This window comes from Fukomys damarensis, unplaced genomic scaffold (genome assembly GCF_012274545.1).
Source record: "Fukomys damarensis isolate Sample0158 unplaced genomic scaffold, DMR_v1.0_HiC HiC_scaffold_13, whole genome shotgun sequence".
NCBI lineage: Eukaryota > Metazoa > Chordata > Mammalia > Rodentia > Bathyergidae > Fukomys > Fukomys damarensis.
Window position 1 is genome coordinate 25,466,784 of NW_022900925.1, and position 16,895 is coordinate 25,483,678.

The 16,895-nt window shown below is 39.6% G+C and overlaps 1 long non-coding RNA gene across 1 annotated transcript in view; it reads right to left on the reverse strand.

Annotated features, from left to right (window-relative positions):
* The window catches only part of LOC117285873, a 92,097-nt gene that overhangs the window by 73,144 nt on the left and 2,058 nt on the right, over positions 1 to 16,895 (reverse strand). Inside the window, exon 2 of the long non-coding RNA XR_004516981.1 lies at positions 7,474 to 7,565. This is a non-coding gene — a long non-coding RNA (uncharacterized LOC117285873). The remainder of the gene's footprint in view (positions 1 to 7,473; positions 7,566 to 16,895) is intronic.

Consider the following 16,895-nt stretch of genomic DNA (forward strand, 5'->3'; position numbering starts at 1 on the left):
TTTTTTTTTTTTTTTTTTTTTTTTTTTTTGGTACCGGGGATTGAACTCGGGTCCTTGCGCTTGCGTGGCAGACCACCGAACCGCTGAGCTCAATCCCAGCCCTGTGAGAGTCTTTTAATGCCTTAAAATTACATAACAAATTTTACAATATACTTAAAATACTGAGTGAAAAAGCAAACTGAAGTGGGGTAGGTATAGAAAACCACGCATACTGTTTATGGATCATAGTGATGCTGGATCATTACTCTCAGTATTGATTATACTGTTTGTGCAACAACAGTGTACCTCAAGGTCCGCTGAAATAAATGGCTTGTTGGACTCTACAGCAACTAATTCTAGACTGGTATTTATAGTTATTTGTTTTATATATTTTTCTATCTTCCCGTTACTGACAGCGATCTTATGTTTTTGCTATATATTTTTCTATCTTCCTGTTGCTGACAGCGATCTTATTTTTTTGCTATATATTTTTCTATCTTCCTGTTGCTGACAGCTATCATTTTTTTTGCTACAATCAGCATGCTCGTCACCACTAGTAATCTCACTCCTCCTTACTCCCCATCCCTTTTTCCGTTACATCTCCAGCCCTTTTTTATTTTACTTTGAGAGAGCATCTCAGTAGGTTGCCCCTGTTGGACCTGAGCTTGCAATCCTCCTGCCTCGGCCTCCCAAGCACAGGTGTGTGCCCCTACATCTGACTCTAATTTATTATTTTTGGTGCCTCTGTGAATTCAGATAGCAGAGCTGCATGAAGAACTTCTAGTGACTTTTATACTCTAAAGTGAGAATGAAAAGACTTTCAATTTAACAAGCATAAATGTACAAGCTAAAGAAAAAAAATTAAACGACAATCTTAGAGCATTTGTCCCAGCTGGACTCTGATAGGTGCCACCCTATGAGTTCACCTTCTTCCTGCCCTGCCGATGCATGGGGGGATGGCCCGAAAAGCAGATCTACCACTTGGACAAGCACTCTGACCAACACTAGTCATACTAGCATGTCACGTTACCCCGACGACTCTCCAACAAAGTACGCAGAACTCATCTGACGTCGGAAGAGGAAAGGAGGAGTGCGGGCATCCCTCAGAGTCTAGGCTGGCTTCATTGCAGGATTTATGAGCCAGGGCCAGACAGTCTCCTCTTTAGGTGTCTTCTTCCAAAGACCAACAAAAATGAAGTTCATCTGGGGGCCATCAAATCTTTTCCACATTCAATGCATATGCATATATATTCAGTGAATCCCTGAAAAATCCATCCCTGTGCAGGAGCTGTATTCTTCGCAGAGAGTGTGCTGCAAAGAGGTTACCGTCAGGTGCTTGACATAAAATTTTTCCTGGTCAGTTTTTCTCTTCACATCAGTGCCTATCTGACTAATACATTTTTAAGTGAAGTTTGCTTGTTGCATTTAAAAAAAAAAAAGATAAGTGCATAAATAAAGGGAAGGAATAGTTTTGTAGGAGTATAATGAAGGAAATATGAATTTAACCCAGGGAGACAGAGGAAGATTTCATTGAGGAGGGTGACAATTAAATTAGGCTTTGAAAGATGAGCTGGGTTCTGTGGGAGCCGGTCCGAGAGGGGAGGAGGGAAAGAGAACACACTACCTTCAGGGAACACAATAAATATTAACCGAATGAAGAGACACTGCCTGAAAAGCACTCCCACCCACTCCCAGTGTTTGCGTGTCACATACATGCCCCAGTCTTGCAGCACTGCTGACTGATCTGCTATCCTGTCTCTTCAGAGACGTGGCTGTAATCAAGCCGAAGGAACTCATCTCACAATTGGAAAAATCTGCATCTCAGCCTGGTTCCACTACTATGTAATGTGACAACTGGAGCAAGTCACTCGATCTCTTTGTCCTAGCTTCTTCAGGTACAAAATAAGAACTGAGTCGTAGCAAGGCTTAAATAAAATAAGATAAAATAAATTGAGTTTTCAATATTTATGGATGATGTATCCTTTTCTTTTGTTATAAATTGAAGTTAGACTATAGCTGGCCATGGAAAAGGACTTTCTCTGAAAAATTGGAATCTGTCATGTAAAATCGACTCGGATTATTTCAATTCTCCAGAGAACTCAGTTAAACAGCTTTTATTTTAGGCTCCACTGTTGTCACCGGCACCAGAATGAACCTGTTAACAAAAATAAAACGAAGTAAAATACCCCAGCCACAAAGTCACTGCCAGTCATAAATAACTTGGAAGTTATTTAAATGAAGATATATTGCCTCTATAATGGGGTGCTGTCTATAAATCAGGAAGAAAAACAAACAAATAAAAGGTCCATTAATGTAAAACGCTGACAAATCTGTGTTTTCAAAGGCCCTACAACTGGTGTTCTCAGAAGCTCTAATAAAATACACATTCACTGTGTCTCCCGAGCCTCAAGAAGGGCACCATGACAAAGTCTGATCACGGGAGTTTCAGAGGTGGTGACCTGAGGAGCCAAGGAAAGTTTTCAGTCTCAGCAACAACAACAACCACCGCACTCTTTTCTTGCAATGAACACAGTCCTCTGGGCAACAGAGGGCTTTTAGAGTCTTTCCCACAAAGAAGCCCTAGGAGACTTTAGGAAGGATGCCTCAGGGCGATGCTGCCACCTACAGCCAGAGCCATCCACGTGGCCGGATGAAGTCATGAAAACAGTCATTCAAGGCCCGTCCAGGTGCACACAGGAGCTGCTTCGCTGAGTAAGAAGGTGCCCATTAGCTCCAAAGAGTTTTTGGCTGAGGTTTCCCGTGATTGCTACAGGAACCCAATGACAGCAAAAAAGGACAGGTCGTAAGTGTGAGCAGTCGTTAAACGGGAAGGTCGTGAAATGAGGAATATCTGCGGTAATGAAACAAAAAACAAAAAACGCTTCAGAGGCTTGTGTTTGTGTACGTGAGTGATGGTGTGCACTCAAGTTGTGAGACAGCCATGCAGGCCCGAGGTGACTTCGCCCATGAGGACGAATGCCAGAGTCGCTCCTGTCCACTCTGCCTTGGTTTTGCCTTTGGTCCCTCTGTCTTGACAGCAAGTGGAAGGAACTAAGAAGACCACAGAGGGCAATTTTCTACAGGAAGATGCTGCCTTCTTAATTAGCATCCAAATAGTATATACGTTGATAAAACTCACATTTCCAGTGATAATCAACCAGTTTTACAAAAATAAAAATCATGCCTGACATTGAGTGTTTAGTTTGGTTTTTCTCTCTATCAGCTAAGTGTTTGACATCTGCTTTTTAGTGACCTCTCACTTTTAAAAATTTTCTCTAACGTCTCATCATGAGTCATTTGGTTTTCCTCTGATAAGTTTGCTCCTCAGGTATCTCAGTTCTTGAACAAAATAGCAGTTTGCCATCTTTGTAAAATATCATAATTTGAGTTCATTTATGTGTGCCTTCGTGGTATTTCTGTACAGTTTTAGACGAAGAGTTCCAGTAATGTTCCAAAGGTAGACAGGGATGACAGACATTTACAGGTCACGTTAAAAACACTTGTTTGAGCCAGGGGTGGTGGCGTATGCTTGTAATCCCAGCATTCGGGAGGCTGAGGCAGGAGGATCGCTGTGTGTTCGAGACCAGCCTGAGCTACATAGTGAGTTCCAGGTCAGTCTCAACTACACAGAGATACAAAAAAAAAAAAAAAAAAAAAAAAGAACCAAAAAACAAACAAAAGAAACACTTGTTTGTTGATGTCTTCCTGAATGACTGACCACGACACAGGTACTCGACATTACACCACTACTTTCAGTTGGCCTAAGCAACCACCTTACTGTCATTTGGTGGATGAGAAAAATAAGTAAGGCGCATAAGGGTTTAACTGCCTAGTCGAGGTCATCTGAAGTGAGCTGCAGGAACACTTAGAGATTCTTGTCACTCAGGCCTGTGCTGAGGTCCTAGAAGGAACATTAGACTTCCCCTTCTCTAGCAAGAGGTTTACTTCAGATTTCCTATCTGCAAGATGGGTAACAACTTCTCAAATTGGACAGTGTGATAAAAACCTCATAGCAACCCAGCCAGTTCCTAGGAGAAGGAAAATAAAATGTCCCATGAGGAAATATTACTGAGTGTGAAAAAATAAAAGGTCTCCTCTAATTTTAAAATGGTAACATTACATTTTTCTTAAATTCTGAAGTAGTATATATTACTAGAAAGACGATCAGTGTAGAATTATTCAACTTGTTTATAAGAGTTAAGAAAAAAAAAGAAAGAAGGGAATGGAATTAATATGAGAAAAGGAAAAAAAATGGAAACAAAGTCTTTGTAGATATAGAGGGGTGAAGGGGTTGAAGGGAGGGCAGGGGAATGGGGAAAAAATAAGAACCAAGATGGATTATGTAAAGGTGCAAATTTCCAATAATGAAAGTCATTATATTGGATACCGTAAAAGTACCAATAAATTTTTTTAAAAAGAAAAAAACTGCTAGCAATCTTATTAAAAAGCAAAGGCTTTAGTAGAAAAAAAACTAATGATTTCTTTCATTATTGATCTGATAAACTACTTGGGATAGCATATATGTATCTCTTATGAATCCTTTCTTGAGACATAAGCACATTTTGTTTGTTTTTCATGGCTCAAAGAGAAAATGCAACTACTATCCCTAACCTTCTATTGCCTTTAGATATTTTTCTCTGGGCATTTTTTGTTTAGCTTTATTTTTTAACGTATCCTGGAGATTGAACCCATGCATGTTAGCCAAGGGCTCTACCACTAAGCTACATCCCCAGCCCTGGTTTAGATTCTTAAGAGTCGAGCAAGATCTTGAATGGAAAAAGAAAAATCCTATACATAAAACTAAATCCAATACACAAAAGCCAGAACTTGGTGTATTGGCTACACATTTTCATTTTACATTTTAAAAACTTATCCATACCAATGATTGTACAGCCCTGAATAAGCCACACAGCACAAAATTGTACATTATAAAGAGGTGAATTCTATCTCGGTAAAGCTATTATTTTCAAAAAGACATTTAACTGAATACTCAGTAAGAAAATTGTCTTATAAATAATGTGGTTTTTTCCCTGCTAGCACCATATTTAAGAGTATAATACAAAAGTGAAAAAATACAAAGATGATGCCATCTGTTGGGGTAAGGTATCTTTTATGCTGTAATTATAAGACTCAAATTCTGATTTCAAAGATTTGTGTGAAATTCCTACTGAAACCAATAACGTTAGAATTCAAAGCTTAGGGTATAATTTGGCACATTCCGCAGTGCATTTATAGTTTTAAAGGATTTCTTGTTATAACTTTCACCTGCTTTTGTTTCACTGACAAAAGGATCAGGTGAGGGCTGTGTTCTCATCATGATATTTCTTTGCAGTAATTCCAGATAGAAACATGAACGTACCCCAGTACAAAAATGTGGATTTGAACTCACTGACAATTTTTGGAAATGAATATTGTAGCCACTCTCTGCTTGGATTTTGAAAGAAGTTAGAAGAGCAATTCTTTCCTAGAAAAGTGGTTCTGATAGCATCAAAGAACTGTAGAGTCAGAATCACTGTAGAAATAATCTAGTTTAATCCAGGGCCCTCTTGGATGGAGAAATATAGAGCCCCAAACAGGTTAGGTCATTTGTCCAAGGTCACACAGCAAGTCAGTGAAACAGCCAGGTAGAGAATGTGTTTCCTGCTTCCCTAATCGAACTTTTCACCCTCTTCTGACCCACACTAAAGTACAATTATCCAAAACAAAAATTTGTTAAGCATTCTCAAGTTTTAGAAAATATTGTATATAACATAATCTTATGCCCAATCGGTAGTACTAAGACATTTTTTTAAATTACAAGTTATGTCCCATTACTTTTACTGCTTTTTTTCACGAACGGTTTTTTGAGGTATTTTGTAATTAATATCATAACAAAGAAATGGGGGAGTGAGGAAAGGGTCACATGCCTCCCCGTCTTCTTCCAAAGTTCACTGTGCCTTTGTGACCTTGAGAGAGTTCCAAAACTCAGCCAAGTGAAAGAGTCATGGAATGAACGCTCTCACACTGTGCTGGAGAGCAGGACCTGCAGCGACCACCCTGGAAAACAATCTCACATGCTCTGTCTAAAGCCTTTTACGTGGCTTTTACAGTTTAACCTAAACATTCCATGCCTGGGGGCCAATTAGATTAACAAACTGAGACCCAGAGATACAATTTTGCAGAGAAAAGTTCATTGTGGGATACCTTCTTATGATAAACAGTGAGAGGCATCAATAAGGGAATAGTCAAGAATACCACACAACAGTAATTTGATGATGATGATTGCACCTAATAAAATTTAGAAGAACACAAAATACATTTTATGTGATTATAGCATGACATTTAAGAAGCAGGATACAAAATAATATATATGGCTTATTTTTAAAGAATATAAAAAATTGCATAGAAAAATATAGTGGTTGTCTTTGCCTACTAAAATAGGAATAGTTTTCTTTTCTTTTTTTTTTTTTTTTTTTGAAACAGGTCTTGCTATACTACCCAGGCCGGCCTCGAACTCAGGATCCTCCTGCCTCAGTCTCCTGAGTAGCTGCAATTACAGGCGTGCACCACCACACCTACCTGGGGTAATTTTCTTGTATTTTCCAAATTATTAATGGAAAATATATCTGGCTCTCAGAGTAGAGAAATATCTAATAAAAGTTCTTAACACAAACATAAAAGAGCCAAGCAATCTAAAATGAATCCAGAAGATAAAATTAGTATCTACGGTAACACTGAATGAAGTCTCTATGGCTTTGGATTCAGATGCCTTTCTACCGCACCACATAACCCACACCCCCAGCCCTCAATGTTGCTGCCAAGTGCTTTTCTTTACAAAATCCTGTATGATGAATATCTAACATAATATATAGTTCTCTGCGAGTCTAAAGAGTACCATTCCCTCTAGAGTTTATAAATATTTCATTCCTTTGATTTGCTTGATCAGATCACGCCAGCGAGAACCAAACTGCACAGGCCCCCCAAACTTAGTTCAGGTGGCGAGACCCCTCTGACTGCTGCCTGAGGGTGCCTTGATTTAAGTCCACCCCTCTTTTACTACACGTGGTAAAGTCACACATTTCCTTTGTGCTATGGCAGCATCTACACTCACACGACAGCATGTAGAAGCATAATCCCTCATTCCACAAAAATCCCCAATTAACCAAAGTCGTTGCACTTTAAAGGACGATGAAACACTGCTTTGAACAGGAAGAAGTTCTTCACTTAAAAAGAGAATTTGTTAAGGGGATTTCCAAATTCCTAAGTCTCACCTCTAGAGCAATTCTCCCTGTTGCTTACACTCTACAGCAATAAACCAGATAGAAGAAAGCTTTATCCCTCTGTCAATGTGATTCATGTTGTAACATTTGAAATGAGGAGGATCCCTTCCTGAGTGGATCTCGGTAAGACAACCATGGAGGCAAACTGACAACAGCGGGTTTCTGCTGTCAGAGATTTGCACATCAATCAAGGCAACTCCATATGGCATCTGTTTTCGGTGATCATGTCACTTACCATCAACGTCACGTTAAAGCCTTGCGTGCAGATGGGTTCTTTCTCCATATTCACAAGCAGATGATCTCTGATGTCATCCCCGGCCTTTCATGCTGCGAAGAAAACACAGTGCAACAGTGTCTCCTGCTGCCAGTGTGGTGACGCACAGGGGCGAGGGAGGCACTGACTCTAGAGAAGGGATGAAGACTCCCCTCCCTGGCAGTACTGACTCCATCCCAGCGTATACTTGCTCTCCATCCAAGTCAAGTGTGCTTTGAATTTGCATCACTCCTTTCGAAGCGTAAGAACACCATGCTCTCTGGCATTAGCACTCCTCTATTATTCAGCAAATTCTCACGTTCTGCTCAGTTTTCACGGCTTCACCCATCCTCGCCCAGAGAAAGTAATGCAAGCTACTGGTTAAACTTGCTGTCCTGTCATCAGAAGAACCCGAGTTTCAGGTGCCAGAGAGAAATGACTGGTGTTGGGATATAGTCTTACTGTTTTACAGCATAACATGCAGTGGGAAATCATCCTGGAAGGCTGCCACTAAAACCCACAAGGATAGAAGTTCCTTTCCAGTATTATTTCAGATCCTTGATGGAAGAAAAATGTGCGTCTGGGAGCAATCAGACTCAAGCATATATCTTCCTCTGACGCAATTTTGTGAATCCAAAGTGATAGAAAGAAGTTGTGACTTTTGACATTACCAAATAAATTTGGAGGTACTGTTTGGATCAATCAGTTACTTCTCGGAATAAATTCAGTATGTGTACACCCTTACCATATGTCAAAAGAATGCACTGGATATCTCATGAATGAGTTAATGTATCTAGAAACAGTTGGGGTGTGTGTGGAACTCATGCAGAAATCTGCACAGCCTTTGTCCCAGGCTCTTTTCCCCCCAGCTCCCCTTCCATCTACACCATCCACAAGATTTCCAGTCACTTCTCTCACTTTTAAGAACTGCTCCTGAAGAACGGAAGTTGCTTTTTTTAAAATCTCTTGTTTGGGGGAAATCTGACAAACAGGGTTGTATCCATCCTATTTGCTGAAGTAACTGCCTTTGAGTGCAAGGATGGTATGTTAGCCATGTGCTCAGAGCTAGCTGAAGAGGAACAGTAATTGTTCTACCTTCCTTGATCTCAAAGTAATGACTGAGATAGGTGTGATATGAAATCACACTCAATTAATGCTTCAGATTTTGTTTTGTTTTGTTCTATCTGTGGGGATTGAACCCATGGCCTCACACCTCAGAGGTATGTGCTCTACACTGAGCTCCACCCAGCCACTTACCCTTCCTTAAGTAGCAAAGTAGCCCTTTGCTCAAAGATTGACTGTAGATCTGGTTTTATACTTCTCTGCTCTGATCTATAGCAGTGATTGCCCATTTGGTATGTAATCCTGTTTAACCTTGAATTATTCCCTTTGTTCCCAAAGTCTGTGTCTCACCTACAGAATAGGAATGACATATTTAGAATATCTTAACCTCTGGTAGTCCCTCCTGTCCAGTGTGCACTCATCGAAATTATTTGAAATTTCTCCTTAATCTTAGAAATCTTAGCGACAGCACTAACAAAGCATAGAAAGTGTAGTAAGAGTTAATTTGCTAATTTATTTGGTAGTACTTAGAAATTTAAAGCACTAAGCATTGCAGTGAATAGCAATTTAATAAGATAATTACAGGGGAAGAGGAGGGGCAGGAAGGGCCAAAGAGGGATGATGGGTCAAAAATGATCAAGAAAAGAAAAATATATACATATGTATCACTTCCTCAAATCAAGTGTAACTATTATGCATTATAAATAGACACTAATAAACAAAAAATAAAAGAAATATGTCTTGTAAAAAAGATGACCAACTATTTCCGTGACTGTGTAAGTATAGACATGTTTTACTTAAGAATATTTTATTCTAAAAAGAAAAAAAAAAAAAAGAATATTTTATTCTTTCCTGCTTGTATTGGCTTGAGTATAGTAATGAAAGTTTTGATGACTCAATTTGAGTGAAAGAGAAAGAGGCATTGTTAGTTTGAATAAGATTTACCTTCCCATTTAGCAGGGTCATTTTCTCTCAGCACACAGAATTTTTTTTTTTTTCATTTTAATGTGCCATTTTCATGCCCTGAGTAGGAAGACTGTTAAAGGTAAACACCTGAGCTAATCTCTAGCTTAGGAAAGCATTCGATTACTGGCTTTGCTTTGTGTTTCAACAGGGACACCCTAACAAGACAACCAGGCTCCCCTCTAGAGTGGCAGGTGAGGACTCATTTCTGTGGTGCATACAGTTAAACCCCCCATTACGTGTTCTGATAATAATTTGATTTGCTTTTGCAGTATGTACTGTCCCCTGATCTCTGAGCTCATCCTATTCTAATCCTCTCTGAAGAATAGCATTTCCTAAGACTTGTTGACAGAGACCACTTCCTTCCATTATACTAGCACTCTAGGACCCAAGGCTACAAGGAAAATATAAAGTTATTTTAAAGCAAAAAATAGAGTGAAATAAAACTAAATTTTGTAAAATGCTGGGCCAGGGATTTAGCTCAGTGGTTCTGCTGCCTGCCTTGCAAGCACAAGGACCCGAGTTCGATCCCTGCTACCAAAAAATAAAAATTAAAAAATTTTTAAAAAACCTTGTAAAATGCTGAAATGCATTTACTGAATTTTTTCTGTCAAGATGTGGTTTTTAAATTATAAATAACTCAGCTTAAACTATATTGGAGACAGGAAAGCAGAAAATAAACGAAACAACTTCAAATCAATACTAGAAAACAGAGAGGGCTGGGGACTTAGCTGAGTGGTTCTGCCGCCTGCCTTGCAAGTGCAAGGACCCAAGCTCAATCCCTGGAGCCCCCCCCAAAAAAAAGTAGAGAAAATAATTCAAAATAAAGAATTTTAAATAAAAAGTTACTTTCATTTACTGTATTGAATATGAACTGTATTACTATCACTGGTATGACATGTGAACAGGGCTGGAGGTGCAGCTCAGTGGTAGAACACTTGCCTACCGTGCATGAGGTTCTGGGTTCAATCTCCAGCACTGCAAAAAGTAAAATAAAAAATATTACTTTTCAGAGACAGTGTATTCCATGTTTGAATCCTCAGTGCTTAACAGAATGCCTGAGCAGTAAAGGCACTCAGTAAGTATTTGACAAATGAGCGAGACAATGAATGAATGGCCAACACACTACCTTAGATGTTGAGTTTACAGTTGCATCTGAAACGAACATATAGCAGGTAATATAAAGAATTAGAAATCAGGGCCGGGGATTTAGCTCAGTGGTTCTGGCAACTGCCTGGCAAGTGCAAGGTCCTGAGTTTGGTCCCCAGAAAAAAAACAAAGAAAGAATTAGAAATCAAACACCAGATTCTTTGAAATTAATCTTGGAACTCATTTGAGAATAATTATCTGAGAGGGGCTCAGCTGAATATGCTGTATAGAAGAGAGGAAAGGACAAAATCCTAGGTATTTGGAAAGCCCTAGATAAATTCTCAGAGGTTAAAGCTAGTGAACTTTTTAACCAATCATTCTTCAGCTCCTGTTTCAAATAACTTTTAATATTTTTGTCATAGACCTCATTCGGTATAGCATACTAGGTAAAGGATACCATTTCTCTGGAGTCTACTTAATTTTTTAAACCATAATCATAGTGGAAAAAGTGCAAGAGAAGCTAATCTTCTTGCTGAGAGGGAACACATTTGGAGTTCTCATGGGGACCAGGGTCAAGAATACACCCAGAAGTGTGTTTATCGAGGGTGATACAGAAAATCTTGGCATATGTAACCAATTTGGGAACATGTATATCTATCTGCATCCACATCAGACAGTTTGATAGTTAAACCCAGAGGCAAGATTTTAAGTGATGTACAAACAAGGCAGAAATAAGAAAAGCATTTAAAGAGCACATCATTAGATTCAGAATAAAAACACTACCCCAACCGGTTTCTACCAAAACACACCACCTTGTGGAATGAAAGATAAATGCTTTACTACGTTCTGCCTCTTGTGGATGATGTCATCATTGTGATTATACAAAGGGGAAACTTCTCAGCTCCAGATGGTGACCATCCCCTCCCTCTGGTAGCTCCAGTCTTCCTAAGTAAGTATAATTTTTGCTCAATTCAATTGTATAAAAACACATTGCCTCTTTTCACTCATACGGGTGGATGAGCACAGTTTTATTACTCTCTTTAGTCTTTGTTAATGCATTTTTCGGAATGATTTATTCTTGTAGAATAGTGATCACAATCTCTTTCTAGATAACAGGACTTTTAAAAATCTCTGTTTTATTCATTTCTGAAACAGGTCAGAAATTTAAAAAAAAATGTTCATAAAACTTCCTGGTATGTAAAAATACTGCTTTATTTTCTACTTGTATGTCACTAGATTCCCACTAATTAATACGGAAAGGAGAGTGGATAATTCTTCTTTGTTAACCTTCATATACTAAATAACTATTTCAAAACTATTTCTAGGATATTTAAGGATTTAGAAACCGTGTGGTTCAACACCTTCCTTTTAAAAATTAGGAAATGGAGGCCTAGAAAAGTTAATAGAATCACCTAAAGTTATACTATCGGTTAACAGCTGAGCTAAAACCAAATCCCAAGGGGTGAAGGGAGGGCAGGGACAAGTGGAAAAAATGAGAACCAAGACCTGTCATGTAAAGGTACAAGATCCCAATGATGAATGTAACTGTACTGTATACCTAAAATGTACCAATAAACTCAATGAGAAAAAAAAAATACTCAAATCCCAGGCCTTCTACATCTCCTAGTGTATTTTCTAATATATGACATGATATTGCTAAAAAGAAGAGTGAATTTTAAATGGGCTTTCCAGACAGTAAAATCCATTATGCGCAGCAACTATGCCACTTGTTCAAAATCTAGCAATCCCTTGTGACTTTTGTACTTCAAGTCTCAAAAGCAATGCTAAGATTTCACTCTGATGAAAATAAAGCTATGCTATCCATTTCCTAAATGGGATATTTAAAAAACATGTATTTTACTTTGAGATTTGCTCTGTTGTATGTATATTTTTTTAAACCGAGAAAATGGAAACATTTCTGATTTTTCCATTAGCTACAACAGCAACGTATTTCCTTCAAGATGAGGAAAAATGTATTTAATCTATTGCACATTCCAGTCCTGCCAGATACTTGGCAGGTCCACAACATGTAAGTGTGATGACAGCTATCTCGCGATTACTAATTGAGGAAGCTTTAAGTAATTGTTCGAAAGCCGTGTTCAGTGTGTAGCACAATGATAAAGCCCAGATAGTGGAGAGGAATCTGTCACTGCAGCCATTAAAAGAATCCAAATACGAGTTTGTAAAGCAGCCAGCTGCAGCCCACTTGTGATAGACCATGTAAAAAAGATCAGATGACTTTGATATAAACACTTTACTGGAGAAAGCAGAAACCTGCTATTTAAAATTCACACTAGTTGATTCTCAAACAAATAAGAAGTACTTTGCTTTTGTACTATTACACTGAAATAAGAGTAACCTATGCAAACGCTCTTTGGCAACCTTGAAATATTGAGCACATATAACTTCCTTCTTTGGAAAAAGGTTTTTTTTTAATGGCATTACAATACCATTTGTACCACTTCCTTTGTTTAAAAATGGATATAAGATTAGAAAAGATATTTCTTTTATGATTCATAGATGGTAAACAAAATGTTCTACATTCTCAGATGAATATTAGAATAAAATATTAATCCAGATACACTAGATTTCTTTCAAAGAAAATGTACATATGTGTCAGTGAGAAAAAAGGGATTATGTTACATATCTCTCTTACTAAAGTTGGCTTGGGCTAGTCTGTGTCATCATTGACTTATACTTTTTTAAGCGGTGGACAATTTAAAGCAGAGATTTTCAAATTATGAATTTTGACGCCTTTATCAGGCCCTAGCATAAAGTATCAAAGCTGCACTATGTACACTATAGACAACTACTTTGACTCGAGGTAAAATGTATTTTTTTATCGTGAGTCATAAGTTCAAAAGACACCGATGTAAGATGAAAGCAATTTTGAACATTACTAATTATCTTCGACATTTTGTGCATGCTTCTCCTCTCTGATTTCTTTTTTGGTAAACTTCAGCTTTTAAAAAAATCATTAATTGCCATATCCTGAAGTTTAGTTTCCATGCTTAAAGTTTTAAGAAAGAAAAAATATGTATCAGATTACAAACTTCCCCAGAAATCAACTTATTTTTAGTAAATAACTAGGAGTCAAGACATCTAAACATCATTGTACAAGTCCTGTCTTAATTTCTTTCCCTAATTCATTTGGTGAAAACGATAGTTCCCGCTACTAAATTGCTTTCTGGAGCCCTTGGAAAAATCAGTATTAGTAGACTAATAATATTGTATATTCTATTCTAAGCAAGATGTTGGATAAATATATAGATGGATGGAGAGAGAACTGCTGGACCAGCAGTTAAAGGCTTCTGCTAATTCTCCTCATGACATATTTTCTGATACTTATACCCTTAAAAATACGCCCCTTAGTTAAGCTTTATTTATTTTATGTATACACAAGATGAGGGTATGGGCACATTCCCTGGGAGTTTTGTTTTGTTTTGTTTTGGTTCAGTCCTGGAATTTATTTGTAGCAAGGGGCTCAGACACACTAGGCAAATGCTCTACCACGGAGCCACGCTCCCATCCCAGCCCTGTCGATTTTGAGGCAGGACCTTGCTAATTTTTCCTCGCCTGGCTTCAAACTTGGGATCCTCCAGCCCCAGCCTCCTAAGCAGCTGGCATTACAGGCATGCATTTTGATGTCCCTCTCCTTCCTGAGAGATTAATGGTCTGGTAGCAAGGTCCAGACCCTAACTGGAGCCCACACTTGGACAAGGTATGGACATCAATCAGTCTTAGTAACCGGAAATGTCCTTCAGTACTCCTCTACACCCCTGCCACCACCTTGTCCTTTCCCACTTCAGACTTGGGTACCAAGCAGCGAGGGGAAAAAAAAAAATACCCATAAGGAAATATTGGTGTCATGCAATTGTACAAGAGACAAAGATTAGTTTCCGCAGGGAAGGTCATCTGGGGATGGGGGAACCTGAGCCTCAACAGCAACTTCTGGGCACTGAAGTTAGGAGGCAGTCTCGAGGGAAGCTGTGAACACAGCCAGAAAACACTCAACAGAATAGCAAAGAGTCGAGAGAAAGATAACAGAGATCTCTGATGCTCTTTGGAAGAAGATAAAAGTGCGGAGAGAATGAGACACTGTGGAGAGTATGGGCCAGGAGATGAATCCATGACAGAGGTGCATCTGAACTCTATCATCTTTGCTTATACAGGTTGCTGGGCTCCAGCTCATCCGGAACTCAGAGCGAAGCCGAAAGAACACGAAATCGCGCAGACCGTGAGATCCAGGTCTAGCTCTTCCGAAGGATAGCTGTGTGACAACAGGCAAAACCGTTCACTTCTCTTTGCTTTGGTTTCAGGATAAGTAACGCTTGCATGTTAATGTGGTGCTTAGCACAATTTCTGGCACGTAGCAGGGCATCTAAATGAGATCTACTATTGTTGCTCTTCCTAGGGAGGATAGACTTATTTCTGCAGTTCTGTTCTCGACCATAATTTCCCTTGTGCCCAGTCATACATATTTTGAGAAGGCTGACCAGGGTCAGAAGCCACCATCTGTGGAGGGAGCCTGGGACTCACTCATTAACTTCAACAAAGTGAACCAACTCAGCCTCACAGTGGCAGGTGCCCTGGGGAGCTGGCCTAGTTGGCATAGGATTAGTCTACATTTTTTCAAAACATTTCTGCTTAGGGAGGTGTTTGAAGTTGGTGGGCTAACGTGACTTTGCTCTGTGGAGATATGTGGCCAAATTGTGATGAATTTCTAAGTGAGGTGCACAGTAAGCGTTCACTGTAATGACAATAAATAAAAACATTTACTTCTAACTTGTGGGCCCTGTCTACTGTATTATGCTATTCCTGAAGCTTTTATCAAAGTTCACATTTGCCTAGAAAGTGTGTCCAAACGAAATGAGAAGTTTTGAAACAATTCCTGACTGCCTATGTCTAAATGAGCAGCTCCCCTTGTGAAGAAAGTCCGCTGGGAAGCTGCGTATACATTCTAACATTCCTCCCGGAGCCAAACATTTTCGGAACTTCTCTTTTGGAATCGCCCTATGACCCAGTTTATGAGGCATACAAAAAAGCCAGACTTATTAATTTCTAGTCACACATACTTTTTCACCTCTGATGATAGTATTACCCAACTCGATTGTCCATCTTGGCTCCAAATGATTTTGCAACTTCTGAACCAAGATCTGTTCTCAAAATGTGAGTAAATGCTCCAAGGTATTTAGAAGAACATATCATCGCATGTTCCAAAGGCATCCGAGAGAGAATTCCAAGGGCTGGAATAACATCCCCCTTGGCAAAGAGCTTGCTGCAGGCCACTCTCTAGTTGTAATGCGTTTGAACCTGTATTCGCTCCTTAAGTATTTATTAGTCCCTCCTACTCGAGAGGCTTTGGGCTGGGGATCCGACACCAAATGGGACAGACGCTTTCAGGGAGACTTTATCCAGCTAGGAGGTCAAATATTACATAAGGAATCGTAGTAAAGAGGGGCTGGAATGTGAACATAGATCAGGGAGAACTAAGCTAGGGTAGCAATCAGGGTAAGCATTCCTGGGGAGAGCATTTTAAAGCTGAGATTTGAGAGTTGCATATAGGATTGTTGCAGATAGAAGACAAAGGAGCAGGAAGAGAAAGAAGTACATTGTGGTTCAGTGTTTGGGGAATCTCGGGAGCTCCGCAGGAGGCAGACCATAGGAGGTGGGATAAGTCATGTTAAAGAACCCAGACTTGCTGAGTTGCGCACATACTGAAAAGGAGACTGGCAACTCTGATTGCAGAAGGGGTTAGGAAAAAGAGACTGGAGACAGGGAGACTAATAGAAATCATTACAAAAATCTAGGAGATGATGATGGCAGTTGAGATGGAGAGAACACGGATTTGAGAAATGCTCAGGGAATAGAAGCAGCAGGACTTGAAGATTTAGCATAAGTGAGAGACGAAGAGCAGGGAAGAGGTAGGGAGACGCTCACACTGCACTGGGGCGTCAGGAGGGTGACAGTGACCTCTGTGAGAGGGGCTACACTGGAGAAGGGCGGTGGTCACCCTGAGGGGAAGAGAAGACGTGTGCACTTTTAGCTGTGCTGGGATGGAGAGGCAGCAGAGGACTCAGACGAAGATGCCACGGAGCTGGCTGGCTGTCAAGTCCGTGTCTCGGGACAAAGGTGGGCTCAAAATGAATTTGAGAGTCGTGAGTGACAGCAGAGAATCGTGTCACCTAAGATGTGCGTGCAGAGTGCAAAGAACGTAAGGTCCAACAGACCCTGGGACATATTCATCTTTAAGGGCTGTGCAGAAGAAACACGAGCACAGAGCAGGCTGA